Below are 19,897 nucleotides of genomic sequence, written 5' to 3'. Positions count from 1 at the left end.
GATGGATGCCCACTGCGGGACGTCAAAATCGTCATCGGTGACATGAACGCACAGGTAGGAAGGGAGGAAATGTATAGACCGGTCATCGGACCGGATGGTCTGCACACCGTATCGAATGACAACGGCCAACGATGCATAAACTTCGCAGCCTCCCGCGGAATGGTAGTCCGAAACATCTTCTTTCCCCGCAAAAATATCCACAAGGCCACATGGAGATCACCTAACCAAGAAACGGAAAACCAAATCGACCACGTTCTAATCGACGGTACATTCTTCTTCGACATCACGAACGTCCACACTTACCGCAGTGCGAATATTGAATTGGACCACTACCTTGTTGAAGTATGCCTACGCTCAAAACTCTCGACGGTGTACAACACGCGTCGAAGTCGGACGCCGCGGTTTAACATTGGGCGGCTACAAGACGGTAGACTAGCCGAAGAATACGCGCAGCAGCTGGAAGTGGAACTCCCAACCGAAGAGCAGCTAGGTGCAGCGTCTCTTGAGGATGGCTGGATGGCGATCCGCCATTAGTAGCATCGCAACCGCTGCACTTGGCACGGTGCCCCCGGATCAGAGAAACGACTGGTATGACGGCGAATGTGAGCAGTTAGTAGAAGAGAAAAATGCAGCATGGGCGAGATTGCTGCAACACCGCACGAGGGCGAACGAGGCACGATATAAACGGGCGCGGAACAGACAAAACTCGATTTTTCGGAAGAAAAAGCGCCAGCAGGAAGATCGAGACCGTGAAGAGACGGAGCAACTGTACTGCGCTAATAACACACGAAAGTTCTATGATAAGTTAAACCGTTCACGTAAGGGCCACGTGCCACAGTCTGATATGTGCCCTTATAAACGGGAACCTTCTTACGAACGAGCGTGAGGTGATCCAAAGGTGGCGGCAGCACTACGAACTCGAAGAACACCTGAATGGCGATGAGGCAGACGAAGATGGCGGTATGGTGATGGACCTGGGAGAACGCGCGCAGGACATAATTCTACCGGCTCCAGATCTCCAGGAAATCCAGGAGGAGATTGGCCGGCTGAAGAACAACAAAGCCCCTGGGGTTGACCAACTACCAGGAGAGCTATTTAAACACGGTGGTCAGGCACTGGCGAGAGCGCTGCTCTGGGTCATTACCAAGATTTGGGAGGAGGAAGTTTTGCCGCAGGAGTGGATTGAAGGTTTCGTGTGTCCCATCTACAAAAAGGGCGATAAGCTGGATTGTAGTAACTACCGCGCAATCACATTGCTGAATGCCGCCTACAAGATACTCTCCCAAATTTTATGCCGTCGACTAGCACCAATTGCAAGGGAGTTCGTGGGGCATACAATCGATCGGCCTTTAGATCTTTAGACCTTTAGATCTGTACGCGGAACCAAAGATCTATCAACCTGTTTCAAATATGGTACATGTTCTGTGTGACTCATAGAAAAGATTGTGTTCAAAGTCTAAGTTCTTGGTCATCCAAAAAAAATTCCGAAACAAGGCCTTTAGATCTACACGCGTAACCAAAGATCTGTCCGTCTGTTTCAAATATGGTGCATGCTCTACGTGACTCAGAATAGATTGTGTTCAAAGCATAAGTTTATGGCCATCCAAAAAAAATTCCGAAGTAAGGCCTTTGGATCTATACGCGTAACCAAAGATCCGTCCGCCGGTTGCAAATATGGTACATGCTCTGTGTGCCTCATAGAATAGATTGTGTTCAAAGCATAAGTTCTTGGTCATCCAACAAAATTCCGAAGTAAGGCCTTTGGGTCTACACGCGTAACCAAAGATCTATCAGCCTGTTTCAAATATGGTACATACTCTACGTGACTCATAGAATAGATTGAGTGCAAAGCATAAGTTCTTGGTCATCCAAAAAATTCCGAAGGATGGCCTTTGGATCTACACGCGTAACCAAAGATATATCAGCCTGTTTCAAATATAGTGCATGCTCTACGTGACTCATAGAATAGATTGTGTTCAAAGCATAAGTTCTTGGTCATCCAAAATTTTCCGATGTAAGACCTTTGGATCTCTGGATTCTGGAACCCATTTTGATGAGCTCAGCTCCGACACCATCCTTACCAGCTGCTTTATTCGTTATTAGCTGTCTGATGGCATCCTTAACATCCCTCAGGGTATGGGCAGAATAAGCTGATGAACCGGTCTTTGATTCTCAACCTACACATTTCTCAAGAATCGGTCACCACCAGATCGCGCCTTTGAATATCGCCCATCGCTATGGGGACAAGAAGGCGAGGTACGCAGTGAGCAAGATAAATCGATCAGTTGAAGATAATTTGACGACCCTCCGTGAACTGTAAGGCTGGCGGCGTGCATCTACTGACCGAACTGAATGTAGATGGATTTTGTGTACATACAATACTTTTTTTTATGGATCCTGTACACCTCCGGTGGTGCAAAGGGCCGACTTGAAAGATCTCCATTCTGGGCGATGCCCGGCTATCGCTTTAACCTGTTGCCAGGTTAGATTTCGGTCGACTTCTTTTATTTCTTTATTGAGGCTTCGCCGCCATGAGCCTCTTGCTTACAGATTTCGTTTCCGCCCCTACGTAGAGTGTGGCCGACCCAGCCCCACTTTCGATCCCGAATTTCTGTTGTTATCGGCCTCTGGTGACAACGACGATGGAGCTCGTTGTTTGAGATCCAGTTGTGAGGCCACCAGGCCCGAATTATATACCGCAGGCATCTGTTAATGAACACCTGCAGCCGTTGAGTGTTCTCCACTGATACACACCATGTTTCGCTAGCGTATAACAGCACAGATTTCACGTTAGAGTTGAAAATTCGTATTTTGGTGCGTTCACTTATCTGCCTGTTTTTCCAGATATTTCTTAAACTCGCAAAGGCAGCCCTTGCTTTCTTGATCCGTGCGCCTATGTCGATCTTGGTACCGCCGTCCGACGCCATTTGGCTACCAAGATATTGGAAGCTTTCAACATTCTCCACTGGTTGCCCGGCTACTGTGAAACTGGAAGGAGTCGCCGTGTTTACATCCAACGATTTGGTTTTGTTGACGTTGATGACTAAACCTGCCGAGGAGGAGCGATCGGCAAGGTCGTTGAGCTTACTCTGCATATCAGAGCGCCGTTGCGCGAGTAGTGCAACGTCATCCGCCAATTCGAAGTCGTTTAGGTGCTCCATGGTTATAGGCTGCCATAACAGCCCGCGGTTTGGTTCACGGTCAATCGCATCTACCAGAATCTCATCGATTACGATGAGGAACAGTAACGGTGATAGAATACATCCTTGCCTCACACCAGCTACGACCCGGATAGGGTCGGACAGGACCCCATTGTGCAGCACTCTACACGAAAAGGCCTCGTACTGTGCTTCGATGAGGCCGATGATTTTCTCAGGAACCCCTTGCGTCTCAGGGCGCCCCACATATTCTCGTGATTGAGACGGTCGAAAGCTTTTTCGTAGTCAATGAATACCAAGTAAAGGGACTCTTGGAATTCGTTGACCTGCTCCAAAATGATGCGGAGCGTGACAATATGGTCCACACAGGATCTTCCGGCACGGAATCCGGCTTGCTGCCGCCGGAGAGTCGCATCGATCTTCTCCTGAATCCGGGCTAGGATAATTTTGCACAGAACTTTGAGAACGGTACACAGCAACATAATGCCTCGCCAGTTATCGCATACAGTCAGGTCACCCTTCACAATACTTTGTGAACCACAAAAAGACGAGTTGGGTGGCCTAGTGGCTACCGCTTCTGCCTTATAAGCAGTACGTCATGGGTTCATTTCCAGGTTCCTTCGTTTCCGACTGTATTTCTATCTTAGCTGTTTCTGTGTTTCACGTTTTACCAAAACGATTCCTACTGTTATAATCTTCCACATTAACAATCCCAAAAACCTAAAGTGACACACATGGGAGGTCGTCGCTGCATCTTAAGTAGGTGTTCAACACACAAAGACAGGCCAAGACAGATCTCGACTATTGCAGAGTGCATTGCTTCCATATAAGAGATAGTGATTAGCCCCAAATCAATATCTGTGGTAACGGATGAATGTGAAAGTGCTACTCCTATACAATAGTGCAGGCTTGTACCACCTACGAATTTATCCGAATTGCTCAATACTAATGCTGATGCTAATAATAAAGCTAATACTACACCACTAAGAGCATGTACCATATATTAAACATGCCGATAGATCTTTGGTTACGCATGTAGATGTCAAAGCCTTACTTCGGTACTTTATTGGATGGCCAATAACTTATGCTTTGAACACAATCTATTCTATGAGGCACACAGAGCATAAACCATATTTGAAAAAAGCCGATAGATCTTTGGTTACTCGTGTATATGTAAAGGGCTTACTTTGGAACTTTTTTGGATGACCAAGAACTTATGCTTTGATTACAATCTATCCTATGAGTCACATAGAGCATGTAGCATATTTGAAACAGGTGGATAAATATTTGGTTACACGTGTAGATCTGAAGGCCTTACTTCGGAAATTTTCTGGATGACCAAAAACTTATGCTTTGAACAGAATCTTTTCTATGAGTCACACAGAGCATGTACCGTATTTAAAACAGGCGGACAGATCTTTGGTTACGCGTGTAGATCTAAAGGCCTTGCTTCGGTACTTTTTTGGATGACCAATAACTTAGGCTTTGAACACAATCTATTCTATGAGTCACACAGAGCATGTACCATAGTGGAAACAGGCTGAAAGATCTTTGGTTACGCGTATAGATCCAAAGGCCTTACTTCGGAATTTTTTTGGATGACCAATAACTTAGGCTTTGAACACAATCTATTCTATGAGTCACGCAGAGCATGCACCATATTTGAAACAGGCGGATAGATCTTTGATTACGCGTGTAGATCTCAAGGCCTTACCTCGGAAGTTTTCTGGATGACCAAGAACTTATGCTTTGAACACAATCTTTTCTATGAGTCACACAGAGCATGTACCGTATTTGAAACAGGTTGATAGATCTTTGGTTACGCGTGTAGATGTAAAGGCCTTGCTTCGAGATTTTTTTGGATGATCAATAACTTAGGCTTTGAACACAATCTATTCTATGAGTCACACAGAGCATGTACCATATTTGAAACAAGAGGACAGATCTTCTTAGATCTCAAGGCCTTATTTCAGGAGATTCTTGGATGAGTTTGAGCATAGATCGGAAGACATTCCTGGTTTCATATCACAAAAACCATGTACCATATCGCGATCCATACTAGCGTACTATGACCTACAAACAACACCTAGCGAACAAATAGGAAGACGGGGACGGGGCCATTATAAGTCCCAATTTAAAATTTTCTAAGTCCCCAGTAGGCACCGGCATAAAAAAAAAATGTTCTAAGTCCCCATTAGGCACCAACATATAAAATTTTCTAAGTCCCCCATTATTATTATTTATTCAGACTAAGGCCGAAGTGGCCTGTGCGGTATATAAGAGTCTTCTCCATTCGGCTCGGTCCATGGCTACACGTCGCCAACCACGCAGTCTACGGAGGGTCCGCAAGTCATCTTCCACCTGATCGATCCACCTTGCCCGCTGCGCACCTCGCCTTCTTGTGCCCGTCGGATCGTTGTCGAGAACCATTTTCACCGGGTTACTGTCCGACATTCTGGCTACGTGCCCGGCCCATCGCAGTCGTCCGATTTTCGCGGTGTGAGCGATGGATGGTTCTCCCAACAGCTGATGCAATTCGTGGTTCATTCGCCTCCTCCACGTACCGTCCGCCATCTGCACCCCACCATAGATGGTACGCAGCACTTTCCTTTCGAAAACTCGAAGTGCGCGTTGGTCCTCCACGAGCATCGTCCAGGTCTCGTGTCCGTAGAGGACTACCGGTCTAATTAGCGTTTTGTAGATTGTCAGTTTGGTACGGCGGCGAACTCTATTCGATCGGAGTGTCTTGCGGAGTCCAAAGTACGTACGATTTCCAGCCACTATGCGTCTCCGAATTTCTCTGCTGGTGTCATTTTCGGCAGTCACCAGTGAGCCCAAGTACACAAATTCTTCTACCACCTCGATTTCGTCACCACCGATGCAAACCCGCGGTGGGTGGCTCACATTGTCTTCTCTTGAACCTCTGCCTATCATGTACTTCGTCTTCGACGTGTTGATGGCTAGTCCGATCCGCTTAGCTTCCCTCTTCAGTCTGATGTAGGCTTCCTCCATCCTCTCAAAGTTACGTGCCATAATATCTATGTCGTCGGCGAAACCAAATAGCTGGACGGACTTATTGAAAATTGTACCACTCGTGTTGATCCCTGCTCTTCGTATTACCCCTTCCAAAGCGATGTTGAATAGCAAACACGAAAGACTATCACCTTGCCGTAACCCTCTGCGGGTTTCGAAGGGACTCGAGAATGCCCCTGAAACTCGAACTACGCACATCACCCGATCCATCGTCGCCTTGATCAACCGTATCAGTTTATCCGGAAATCCGTTTTCGTGCATTAGCTGCCATAGCTGGTCCCGATCGATTGTATCATATGCGGCTTTGAAGTCGATGAATAGATGATGTGTGGGCACGTTGTATTCGCGGCATTTCTGCAGTACTTGGCGATCTAAGTCCCCCAATAGGTTTTTTTTACGTCGTTTTTTTGAAATAGCGCGGTTTTTTTACGTCGTTTTTTTTTAAATAACGCGGTTTTTTTTACGTCGGTACCACGTAAAAATATCCGCGTAAAAAAAAACGCGCAAAAAAAAACGCGTAAAAAAAAACTTCAGTGTATACGTAAAGGCTATAGGATAATGGGCCAAACACAATTGGTACGTTTGCGTGCGTTTTGACAGTTTTTCCATGGGAAAACTGTCAAAACGCACGCAAACGTATCAATTGTGTTTGGTCCATAACTCCTAAACCGAACTTTTGATAGAAGGCTCGGAGACCCATAGTGTTATATATCAATCGACTCAGCTCGACGAATTGAGGTGATGTCTGTATGTGTGTATGTGTACAAAAATGTGAGACATATTTTTTGGTAGTTAGCATTATCCAATTTGCTCGCAACAATTTGCAGTCGTCGCGGATTGCGGTCTAGTTGTTTCCTATTGAAAATTGGCCCGATCGGTCATCGCGTTCCAAAGTTAATAAAAAAAACATAGTTTTTCTACCAAGGGTCCCCATTGGGAAAAAAAAATTCAATTTTTTTTCAATGATTGCAGCAATGCATTCAGATGACCGCAAATGCATATGAATTGATGGAAAAACTCAAATCTATCCCCCTAAAGTGCTGTTTCGACCTCTCTTATGTGTTTTTCTTATTTTTTTTAATGCTCGAGAAAGGCACCACCAACGCTAGATGGATTGATCTGGGTTTTTATTTTATTATCTGCTGATATTGAAGCCTTCGTGTCATTTGTAGTAGATTGCATAAAAGTTTATATATTTTCTCCACTTACTTGCAAAAATGGAAAATTTCCCCGAATGCTTCCAAAACTCAGCTTATTATTTTTCCACATGAGCCGGGAGCTTCTTATTTGAAAATATTATCACTATGTGGGCTGCAAAATGGTGGGTTGACATCAAGGAAGGAGCGCCCAACAGAGCTCTGGTCCCCACAAGTCCCTATCTCACGCTTCCACGGGTCGTCCGATGACAAAAGACCGCCAGCTCAGGGTTGTGTACTTAGCTGGTAGTGCAGCCTGGGCACTGTTGTCCTTCTGACATCAGCTAGAGTGAGAAGGTCTGTTCACCAGGAGGTGCGGCTCAAACAGCGTCTGCCTGGTACCCAGCGGCTGATTAACGAAATGCTGTATCGCGTCAGCTATACCTAAGGTGGCAGCCCCATCATCGCGATGTAGGTAACGCGACCCCGGTAAGGTAGCTTACTGAAGCCTCTCAAATACCACGAAAAATGGAGATAGAAGAAAAAGAGAACGTTATTTTTGGCAACCGACCCGGCAACGAAATAAGGACTATGATTGGAAACTCGGTACCTGGAATGTCAGGACCCTAAATGAACCTGGACGAGTGAGCCTTCTGGATCGTGAACTGCAGAAGGTTGGAGTGAACGTGGCTGCTATTCAAGAAGTCCGATGGCCTAGATCCGGAGAACGTGAATTCCGAGCCGTGGACCCAAGACCAATACTGCATTCAAGTATAACATCTATCACAGTGGCGGTGAAAAAGCAGAGCATGGAGTTGGTTTCGTAGTGATGGGCAAGCAGATGAAGCGAGTGATGCGGTGGAAACCCATTAGCGAACGAATCTGTGTGTTGAGGATACGGGGCAAATTCTTAAATTACAGCCTAATCAACGTGTACGCACCGACAAACGATAAATCCGACGACGTGAAGGACACGTTTTATGAATGTCTTGATAAAGCCTATGGAGAGTGCCCAAAGCATGACGAGAAAATTGTTATCGGAGACGCTAACGCTCAGGTCGGTAGAGAGGACTTTTCCGTCCCATAATCGGTAGGGAGAGCCTTCACTCCGCTACCAATGACAACGGCCTACGGCTAGTAAATTTTGCTGCTGCCAGAGGGATGGCCATCAGTAGCACCTATTTTGCACGAAAGAACATCCGAAAGCACACCTGGAGACACCCAAATGGTGAAACTTGCAACCAGATAGAACATGTTCTGGTGGATGGGCGCCATTTCTCGGATGTTATCGATGTGCGGACATTCAGAGGTCCGAACATTGACTCTGATTACTACCTCGTTGTCAGTAAAATTCGATCACGGTTGTCAACTGTATCGAACGAAAGATCACAGCGAACGATGCGTTACAATATCCAGCGATTGTCGGCGGAAGGAGTATCGGCTGAGTACCGCCAGAAGCTCGACGAACGGATAAGTGCAATCAACGTTAGCGACAACATCAACGATCTATGGGAGTCGATCCATGGAGCGGTAAGCACAACAACACGAGAAACAACAACACTGCACAGAGGCGACCCAGGACGGGTTGGTTCGATGTGGAGTGCCAGAGAGTGACAGACGAGAAGAACGTTGCCAGAAGCCGGATGTTGGGGTCAGGTACCCGATCGAATAGAGATCGGTACAAGGAAGCAAGAGCAGCCGAAAAACGAACCCACCGCAGGAAGAAAAAAGAGTACGAAGAACAAGTGATTAGTGAGGCGCAGGAAAAAATGGAGCAGAACGATATGCGGAGGTTTTATGAGTCTGTCAATGGCGTGCGGAGAAAGACAGCGCCATCTCCCGTCATGTGCAACGACCAACAAGGGAATTTGCTGACAGATAAAACTGAAGTGGCTGCCAGGTGGAAGCAACACTTCGAGACTTTGTTGAATGGAGGAAGTGACGGTGCATCAGAGAACAGAATACAGTATACCCCCGCTGATCCGACAAATGTATGGCCGGACTACCGGGGTTTCTCTCGTTAATCCGACTGTCAAATCCATACAAATGAATCAAAACAAAATCACAGCACTAAATTGAAAACTGACAGCATAATGTGTTTAAATGGGTGTTGATACTTTTTAATCCGGAAAATTCCGAATTAGCGAGATCCGGACTAACGAGTCGTCGGATTAGCGAGGTCCGGATCAGCGGGGGGATACTGTAAATATTAGCGACGATGGACAAGCTGTGGAATCACCTACACTAGATGAGGTTAAAAAAGCTGTCAAAGAGCTGAAAAACAATTAGGCTGCGGGGAAGGACCAGCTCCCGGCTGAACTTCTCAAACATGGCAGTGAGCAGCTTTACGAAGTTCTGCACCATATGATGTCGAAAATATGGGAAGACGAGGAAATGCCTGCTAGCTGATTTCCTCCTTAATTCGGCGTACAAAATTATGTCCCGTATTCTGTTCAACAGATTGAGACCGCTTGAAGAGTCCTTCGTCGGCGAATACCAAGCAGGCAATGGACTTTATAAAATTTCTAGTATTGAGACATTGCAACAAATTTTTAATTTAAGGCAAAAATCGTTGCAATCTTCTATTGCAACGATTAGCTTCTTGTACCCTTAGTATAAATTAGGTTTAGTTTACACACTTACCTCATTTCACCGTATTCGGTAAATTTTACCGAAATCTCAACAGCAGAACTGTTCGGTAATTTATTTTACAGATTTTTTGTAATTTTTTCCATTGCTCAACTGTCAAAATCACCGAATATCAGTTAAATTATTTACCGAACAGTTCTGCTGTTGAGATTTCGGTAAAATTTTACCGAATTCGGCGATTTATTTTAAGTGTGTAGTTTTAGTTTAAAGCATTATAATTCCTACGTAGTTGAATAAAACAACAGGAAAAATCATGACTGTCAGAGGCAATCAAAACGTATTAATTAAAACCTATTCAAACTAAAAATGTATCATGGCAAAAAAGGATGGTAGATAAAACACGGAACACTTAGTAAGAAGAAAGATATAAATGTTAAAAAATGGCTAAAACGGTGAAATTGCTATAAATAAATGAAAACTTTATGTGCATGAAACATGGAACCATAGTAACATGTCCAGTCCCAGGAGCTTTTGCAAATGCTTCACCATCCAAATAAGTTCAATGGGGATGTTCTAGTACTTCAAATAGCTCGTAGGTTGGGTTTGATGGCGGATCAGGCAGACAACGGCAGCAGAAAATTGCGTTTCGGGACTCGGAATAGAAATAGTATTAACACGCGAGAAACTTTCGGTTATACAATAACTTTTATTTTAGCGAATACAGAAAACACGCGGCTAGGCGAAACTTGTAATAAAAATAAACGGTAAAACACTTGTCAGTTGCATCGATGGGAGATGTATTCTCCATGGGCACCGAGGGGCACACTGATGAGGAGCAGTATGACAGTGTACACACTCAACACTCCTCCTCACTGCAGACTGCTTCTATGCTGACCTTCCAATCCCAACAACTCACAACACATCTTGTGCTTTAGCGGACCTAACGGCTTTGTGAACACATCCGCCAGCATGTCTTCGGTCGGGCAGTATTGTAGGGTTATTTGCTTCGTAACGCACAGCTCGTACACGAACCGTTGCTTTGTGTCGATGTGTTTGGACCGACGATTCTGCCTCTCACTCTTTACGAAGGTTAGACAGGACTGGTTGTCCTCCATAACGATTGTAGGTTCAATTTGCTTTTCACGGAAATCCTGCAGCAGCTGCCTCAGCCATATGGCCTCTTGACAGGCCTCGGTGAGCGCCACGTATTCAGCCTCCATGGTTGATAGCGTGACACTTGATTGTCTTCTGCTGGCCCACGAAATAACTCCGCCGGCATACAGGAATACGAATCCCGATGTAGATCTTCTCGTGCCTATATCTCCCGCCCAATCAGAATCGGAGTATCCGATCAAGCCCTGCTTCGTATCTCCTCCTAGCTGTACTGCATAGCATCGCGTTCCCTTCAGATATCGCAGCAAGCGTTTTGCTGCACTCCAGTCGGCTTCAGTAGGCGAGCAGAACTTCCGCCCCAAAATTGCTGTACTTGCAACGATGTCAGGTCTCGCTACAACACCCAGGTAAAGAAGAGCACCTACGAGGCTCCGGTATTTGGTTACGTCATCCATCAGTTTGCTTGAATCCTCTACCTTCAGGTATCCTACGTCCATAGGGGATCTCGCTGGCTTTGCATCCACCATACCGTACCTTTTGATCAGGTTGTCGATGTAAGTTTCTAAGCGCACTACGTAACGATCGCCGATACGCTCAACCTCCATGCCAAGAAAATGGCGTACTTGGCCTAAGCTAGTCATTTGAAACTCCTGCTGCAAACTCCGGAAAATGTTCGTAATCTCTTCCTCTTCCGATGACGCGATCAGTAGGTCATCCACGTAAACCAACAGGAAAATAGTAATCGTGGCAGTTCGCTTCACATAGAGACACGGATCTGAATCTGCCGCTTTGAATCCGTACTTTGTCAGTATCTCGTTCAGCTTCCGATGCCAGCACCTTGCCGACTGTCGCAGACCATATATGCTGCGTCTGGAGCCGACACACCAACTCCTCCTGTTCCTTTGCTTCATATCCAATGGGCTGCTTCATATACACTTCCTCTTCCAGTGTTCCGTAGAGATAGGCGGTTTTAACGTCGAAGTGCTGTACGATCAAACCCTTCTTGGCCGCTACAGACAGGAATGTACGAAGTGTGGTATGACAAGTAACTGGTGCAAAGGTTTGCTCAAAGTCAATGCCAGGTCGTTGGGAAAATCCCTGAGCCACGATTCTTGCTTTGTGCTTCACCACTTCACCGTGCTTATTACGTTTTAGGCGGAACACCCATTTCGAGCCCACTGCTTTTCTTGAAGGTGGCAAAGCGACGAGATCCCACGTTCCACACTGCTCGTGCGACTTTATTTCATCGTCCATGGCCTGACGCCATTTTGGGTTCTTCACTGCTTCCTGGAAACTTCCTGGTTCTTCCGTGACACAAGCAGCTATTCCCACCTCGTAATCTAGCACAAATTCATCGAAATGTCGCGGAACCTTTCCACGCGTCTGTCGGCTGGATCGCCGGACTTCCCCAGTGGCTTCATCCTCTTCATTTGCAGCTTCAAAGTATTCATCAGCATCTGAATTATCGCTTCCTTGATGCTCTTCTTCCTCCTTAAATGGTATCAGCTTAATCTCGCTATCCGCTACATTTCGCTTGCTTGGAACAGATGTCACTACTGGTATCTCAACGGAAGACGTACCATTTCCGAGTTCCAGAAAATTCGCATCCCGGCTGATGGTAATCAGATCCGTTTCTGGATCCAGAAAACGGTAGCCCTTGTGCTCGAGCGAATATCCGACGAACACTAACTTTTTCGCTTTCCCATCCATTTTGTGACGTTTGACATCCGGAACATGTACGTAGGCTTGGGATCCGAACACCTTCAGATGGCTCATGTCAGGTTTGCGGCCCCACCAAAGCTCGTATGGTGTTTTTGATACAGATCTAGAGGGCAAACGATTCTGCAGGTATGTTGCCGTCAACACCGCTTCACCCCAGTAACGCTTGTCGAGACCGGCGTCCAGCAACATACAAGTTGCCATTTCGGTGATGGAACGATTCTTCCGTTCGGCCACCCCATTCTGCTGAGGAGAGTACGGGGTTGTGAATTGCGGTTTGATGCCTTCTTCCTTGTAGAATCTGCGAAGATCTCCGTTGTCAAACTCGCCGCCACCGTCGGAGCGAACAACCTTCGGTTTACGACCGAAAACATTTGCAGTCCAGTGAATGTAATCCTTTAGGTTTTGTGCGGCTTCGTTCTTATTGCGCAGCAGATACGTCACAGTGAATCTGCTGAAATCGTCAACGATATGCATTACGTACCGATTTCCACTCGGCGTCGTGTGCTTCATCGGGCCACACAAATCTGTGTGCACGATATCCAAGACGGCCGAAGACTTTCGGTCAGTCACATGAGGAAAGGGGGAACGAGCAGATTTTCCCTCTAAGCAACATTCACATATTAATTTTAGGCTACAGTCGCTTACCTTCATGCCGCTTGCTAGATGTTCTTTGTTAATTCGCTCGATGGCTGCCCAATCGCGGTGACCCAACCGGCGATGCCATTGGTGTTGGCAATTCAACAGATGATGTCCTTCGTTCACTTTCAACGACGATTCACCACATAACAGATGATACAAACTTCCACACCGACCACCTACTGCCACAATTTCACCCACAGCATCAACCACTCGGCAACTCGTGTCATCAAAACACACCGTCAGCTGCTTTTGAGCCAGCTTGCCGACGGAAATCAGACTCGTTGACAGCTCCGGTACGTACTTGACGTCCGACATAGTGATACGAACCGGTTTGTTGTCAGCATCCATGCCAATCAGCACTCCGCTTCCTACGCCCTTAATCTGGGTCTTCTTGCCATCGGCCACTGTGATCCAGCCACCTGGAAATTCCCCCAGCTCTTTAAAAATGACCTATCGTTAGTCATGTGGGCACCAGCCCCGTTATCGATCACCCACGATGAACACTTTTTTCCAACAGTAAACGCGACACTACGAATTTCACTGTGCGCTGCTTTGGCACCTTCGTTTTTCGGCTCGCATTTCGAACATTCGCCTTCTTTCTTAGAGGCCTGCAACTTCCTACATTTCCGGCGCAAATGGCCAGGCTTCTTACAATGATGGCATACTCGGGTTTCCTTATTCTTGCTCGTTTTCGCTTCAGCCGTTCGCATTGCCTTTTCGGATTTCACCCTCACATCCCCTCGCTCGAGCCGACGATGGTATTCGTCCATTAGTCTTGACTTCACTACATCCATTGATATCTCGTCATCCGACCTTGAATCCAGCGCCGAAACGATGCTGTCAAACGACGGAGGCAAACTGCGGAGCATCATGCAAATTTGCGTGTCCTTGTCAAGGTCGGTCCCGGCAGCAGTGAGGCGGTCGAGCGTGTCGTCTATCGTCATCAAATGTTGCTCCAGATCGCCGTTCTCCGGGAGATTTATCGAGCAAAGTTTCTTCAGCAGACTTACGCGGACAGATCTTGATGTTTTCTGGTGATAGCTTTTTAGTGCGGAGAACACATCCTTGGCGTTTGTTTTCCCTTTGACTAGCGGCAATTGGCTGTCTTCCAACAACAGCACCAGTGTTGCTCGCGCCTTTCGATCAGCTGCTTTCCATTCGTCGAAATCATCATCATCTTGATCAGGGGAATTATCTTCAATGACGTGCCACAGGTCCTCTCTGCATAACAACATTTCCACCCGCACACTCCACGTTTGCCAATTTGTCCCGTTCAGTTTCGGGATTAGGAACTTGGCATCACTCATTGTTTTTGTTTCGATATATCGTCCAACGTCCACTTTCTTTGCTCTTTCGCGGTTAACTTAACCTCACTCCAACAGCAAACAGTTCACACGGAGCGGAAAAAACTCTGGCACCGAATTCTACGTCGGCTCTCTCGGCCGGAAAACTATTCACACTATTTTCACTCCGCCCCGCAACTGGGACCATAACCTGATGGCGGATCAGGCAGACAACGGCAGCAGAAAATTGCGTTTCGGGACTCGGAATAGAAATAGTATTAACACGCGAGAAACTTTCGGTTATACGATAACTTTTATTTTAGCGAATACAGAAAACACGCGGACGCGGCTAGGCGAAACTAGTAATAAAAATAAACGGTAAAACACTGATGAATTCTCCATGGGCACCGAGGGGCACACTGATGAGGAGCAGTATGACAGTGTACACACTCAACAGGGTTCAACAAAAGATATTTATTTTAGTTACCAGATAAAGATTGTCGCTGTCGTCGCTGTCCGGAACATCTTTTGCTGGCGAGGATAGGGGATCTAAATGCAAATGAAGGAAAAATACATACGATTTGACAGTTAGGTACCACACATGTTTCGGACAGCAGAACAAAGGGAACCGAAGCGACAATCTTTATCTGGTAACTAAAATATCTTTTGGTTCAACTGTTCTATGTATCAGGTCAACTACGCCCCTGGTATCATACCGATACCGATTTGCTCGCAACAAGTTGCATTCGACGTGGAATCCTGTCCCATTATTTTATTTTGAAAATGTGCCAGATCGGACTGTGGGATCAAAAGCTATGGCAAAATTACAAATTTCAAAACAGGAAGAATGTGCAGGAAGAATGTTTTTTTTTGGTACACTCGCTCATCCGATTTGCTTGCAACAAGGTGCGTTCGACAGGAAATTGCACAATAAGTAGAAGCGAATATAAAAAATAAGACCCATCCACCTATTAGTGCACACAAAGAACAAAAATGGTTTTATAGAATATTATGCACTTTTCTTTTGAAAAGTGCTTTATTTTCCTAGAATTAAGAGTAAAATTATTCTCATTCAAAATTTCTTTTTTATTTAAAAGCTGTTTTGATCCTTCTCCAAAAGTAACATCTAAAGTTCTTTCTATCAACCTAAAAGTAGATAAACTTTTAAAGCATGTCAAACGAACCATTGGTGAAAAGAAAAGGAAAATATCGTAAATATTTTTCATCTCTCTATTCCTCTCAGTGTCTATATATGACAGAGCGAAAATATTCAACGAAATCTTGAGCCGAAGAAACAGAAGGGATACAGGCCATTTGCAGGTGAGTCAATTTCGATTTCTTTAATCGTAAACGTATAAAGTACCGGTGTGATCTAATGTCTCTTAGCAATGCCCAATTTCCATGATTCAATGGCGTAGTGTAAATCTATACTTATGCGAGATCTTCAATTCAATTTTCCACAGGTAATCTGTTTGTTTCGGCATTTCTGACCGAGAAAAAACCGTGGCGCAATGACCAAATGTCTGCATATGTACGATGCGCACACCAAAGAGCTGGACAGAGCTGGATTATTCGGATTAAGTTGGTTGGCAGCTGTTGTTCGGGCGCTCTGGCGAGTTTGTTTTGAGAACTAACAAACTAACTAATGTGATCTTACTCTGATTGATTTGATCAAAACTATTAAACTAAAATAAACATGCTCAAACTGTATACTCTGATTTCATTTTGAATTTAAAGAGAAACAATAAGAATGAGGGATAAGGGTGAAGGGAGCTTTTTTGGGATTTTTTAATAAAATGTTGCACTATATCTTCTACAATGTCACCATTTTTATTTAACAGTGCTACAATTTTATTTTGAAAGTATAAACTTTTATTTTCAGAGCGGCGACCAATTTTTGAACCACTGGTGTATTAAAAGTTTGGGTACTTTTGATTTGAAGACATGCAACTCTCTACGAAAAAGAACCAACGAAACTTTTTATTTTAACCAACGATTTTTTTAATTTGATTAATGATTTTTCTTTCTGTGTGTGATTTTATTTTTTTTTCTATGTGTTTTACGAACGAGAAAGGCATCATCACCGCTGGGTGGAATAATTAGTGTTTTGCAAACTGTTTCGGTTTGTTCAGTGCATTAAATTTGACCGGATTAAATGTTAATATTCAGAGAATCACAGTGTTTTACTGACTTCTCCCAACACTGCCATCTGCACAAGATACATATTCATGCAGGCATAGATAAACTTTTAAATAATAACTGTTGAAATCCAGAGCCATTTGAGAAGATCATTATGTGTCATAGAGATCTATCAAAGCGAGCACAACCGATTGTCGTCTTCTTTTCGTCCGTCTTCTACACTTATGTCGAATTCGTTTTTAAACCTGGGTCAGTGCCAACCCAAACCCTGAATAAAAAAACATTTTCAGGTCCATCTGTCATTGGATATGTTGGTGTACGTAGCATCGTGTTTGTTTTGACTTGAAACATATGATCCAGAACATCCATGCACTAGCAGTGCGTTGGCCTTGACTAATCAGATCATGATAAATAAAAAAAGTGCGTGAACTGTTTTTGCGGTTAATGGAATTTACTTATGGTCGGCGGATATATGTATTTAATTATTTATAATCTATAATGTTGTGCACATTTTTATACAAAGAATTCCGTATAGAATTCATGTAAAGGAGATTTTCTATTCTACAAAAAATCATCTAATAAATCATATTGATATTCCAATCACTATTTCTGCAAAAGTTTTTTTTTATACACTCAGAAGCATGTAATATAAATTCTACAGAATAAGCTAATTTTTTTCCTCGCCACCCTCCTGATAAAAGTAGCCTCACACCTCGGAAATATTTTCCGTCGGATTTTCAATGGGCCGATTTTGATTTTCCGTGACATATAAACATATGTAAAAATACAGGGGAAAAAATCTGTGGACTAAATTCCCGAGTTGTGAAGCTACCTTAATGCTAGGATTTCCTTCTGAAATTCCTTATCTTTCAATAGTCCAACATAGAAAACATAACAACGTTTTGCTCCGAAAGTTCCTTCAGGAATTCCCCCGCAGGTTTTATCTCTACATGTTCCTTGAGGAAATCTTACGAAAGTTCCTTGTGGATTTTTCCGGAAGTTCCATGAAGGATTCCTCAGAAAGTTCCTTGAAGGATTCATCCGAAGGTTTCTTCAGAATTTCCTCCGAAAGTTCCTTCAGATTTTCAAAGGAATTCATCTCGAAGGGATCTTTCGGAAACAAATATGGAGGAATGCCTGAAAGATATCGCTAATGAATGCATACAAGAATTCAAGAAAGAATTACTGGAATTAAATTCTGAAACGCACGAAAGAGTTTTTGGAATAATTTCAAAAGAAATTCTGCATATTATTTAAGAAAGAATTCTATTCGGTATTCTTCAAATATATTTGTCTGACAATTCTTAGCGGATTTTGTGAACGGGTTTCAAGGGGAATTCCCTAAATAATTCCATCCACCGACCTAATTTAGGACACAATCTGTGAGGAAAACCCTGAATGAACGTAAGAATAACTTCCCTAACAATTATTTTTAAAACTGAATCTAGACAACAGTACCAGATTAATTTCATTTAAAACTACAATAACAAATATAACGAAATTCCTGAAAAAAAAATTCAACGCGCATTTTATTTGAATAACAGACAGTTTCGTTTTTCCCTTCTGCTTGTTTATTCCGCCCAGTCCCACCCACTCATATGGTTTTGACAGTTGAAGTACAGTTGTATTGGTGAACCCGGTGCGAAACCGTGAAACAACACAGTGCGAACCCGACAGCTTTGGGGTTGGAACTAGTGCGAACCTAGTTCCAACCTGAGCGAATAAAAAACACTTTGACAGCACTTAGGTTGGAACTGGTTCCAACCTAGGTTGGAACTTTTTAAAAACGAATTCGACATAAGTGTGTGTAAGGGTTATAAGGTTCCAAAACTGATTGATAAACGGTTACTGCATATATATACTATTTGTTGGTCACCTCAGATAACCTGGATAGTTTTATTGAATACTAAGCCCGAGACTAAGCCTGTGAACCATTCCACCGTTTCGATTAACTTTTAGTTAAAACTTGACAGTTCTATGGTTATTTTCTCCTAAAATATCATTTCAAAATTCCAAGTTCGAAATCGACAGCATCGTTTTGAAAAAAACACACCCCATAAAGGTGAATAGTGAATTTAGGACTATCAAGCAACAAAAAACTTATCAACATCTTCTCGAACTACCTTAATTAATATGGATTATAAATGATGTACTCAGCTATGAACGAAATCATTCGATTTATGTATTTTCTCGCAATGCAAATCACTGGGTTTCAAACTGTCAGGTAAATGTGATATCAGCAAACATGAAGTCGTGTGCCACGTTTGACCGGTCTCCCGCTGGTATGAAAAATTGTTCCAGTTCTGAGTGCCATTAATTTTCATCTAACTACTTTGATAGTTTCACACATACGGAATCTGATCCGCGGATTTCGGTTTCATGTATTTTCCGAGGGCCGGTATTAATGGGTTGTCTTCACGAAAATCTCGACCTGTTTTTAATACATGGGGACCAACATCCGACGGAAAAATTTCGTTAGCTATCTTTCCATACACCCATGCTTCATCGAATGAAAACAACTGTGTATATAAAAATGCACATGCCGGGCTTGTTTTCGATAGAACGACAAAACAAAACTCCAAAACAACCACTCTCTTGTCACTGCTTATGTAAACTTGGCTCAAATACATCACTTGATACCGACACAGTTTGGTCGAATATAGTCTATACCTTTCACTGAACTGCCACTGCCAGGAATGCCATCACTTTGAAAACATTTCTAGAACAAAATAGCATAGATTTCTCATCTAATTTGAACGTAATGAAATGAACGAACTAAACAGCACACGTTGATATTCAATTGGCAAAGACAATCTGCTTGAAAGTTGATTACAGACTGTGAGAGTTAAATATAATGGCTCTCGCATCTTGTTTGAATGACTCTTTTTTTTTCTTTCTCTGAGATTGATCAAACGCTAAGAAAAATCAACACCACTATAGACGAATCCAAGTAAAAATAAGAAGAAGACACACGACGGTGTTAACTTTGACAGATCCTACAGCTCAGCATAGGGAGATCATTTTAAAATGCTTATAATAAATTCTAGACAAAATGTAATTAAAATCTGATTGATGTATGATACGG

General features: G+C 43.8%; 1 protein-coding gene across 1 annotated transcript in view; it reads right to left on the bottom strand.

Moving 5' to 3' along the window:
- Positions 1-19,656, bottom strand: part of LOC134226099 (proton-coupled folate transporter) — a 54,488-nt gene extending 34,832 nt beyond the window's left edge. The window contains exon 1 of the mRNA XM_062706646.1: positions 19,483-19,656. The gene's annotated coding sequence lies outside the window, so the exon portion shown is untranslated. The remainder of the gene's footprint in view (positions 1-19,482) is intronic.
- Between the last annotated feature and the right edge of the window lie 241 nt (positions 19,657-19,897).

This window comes from Armigeres subalbatus, chromosome 3 (genome assembly GCF_024139115.2).
Source record: "Armigeres subalbatus isolate Guangzhou_Male chromosome 3, GZ_Asu_2, whole genome shotgun sequence".
In the NCBI taxonomy this organism is placed as follows: Eukaryota; Metazoa; Arthropoda; class Insecta; order Diptera; family Culicidae; genus Armigeres; species Armigeres subalbatus.
Note: the sequence above shows the minus strand (reverse complement) of the source record. Positions and strands in the feature narration are given on the sequence as shown.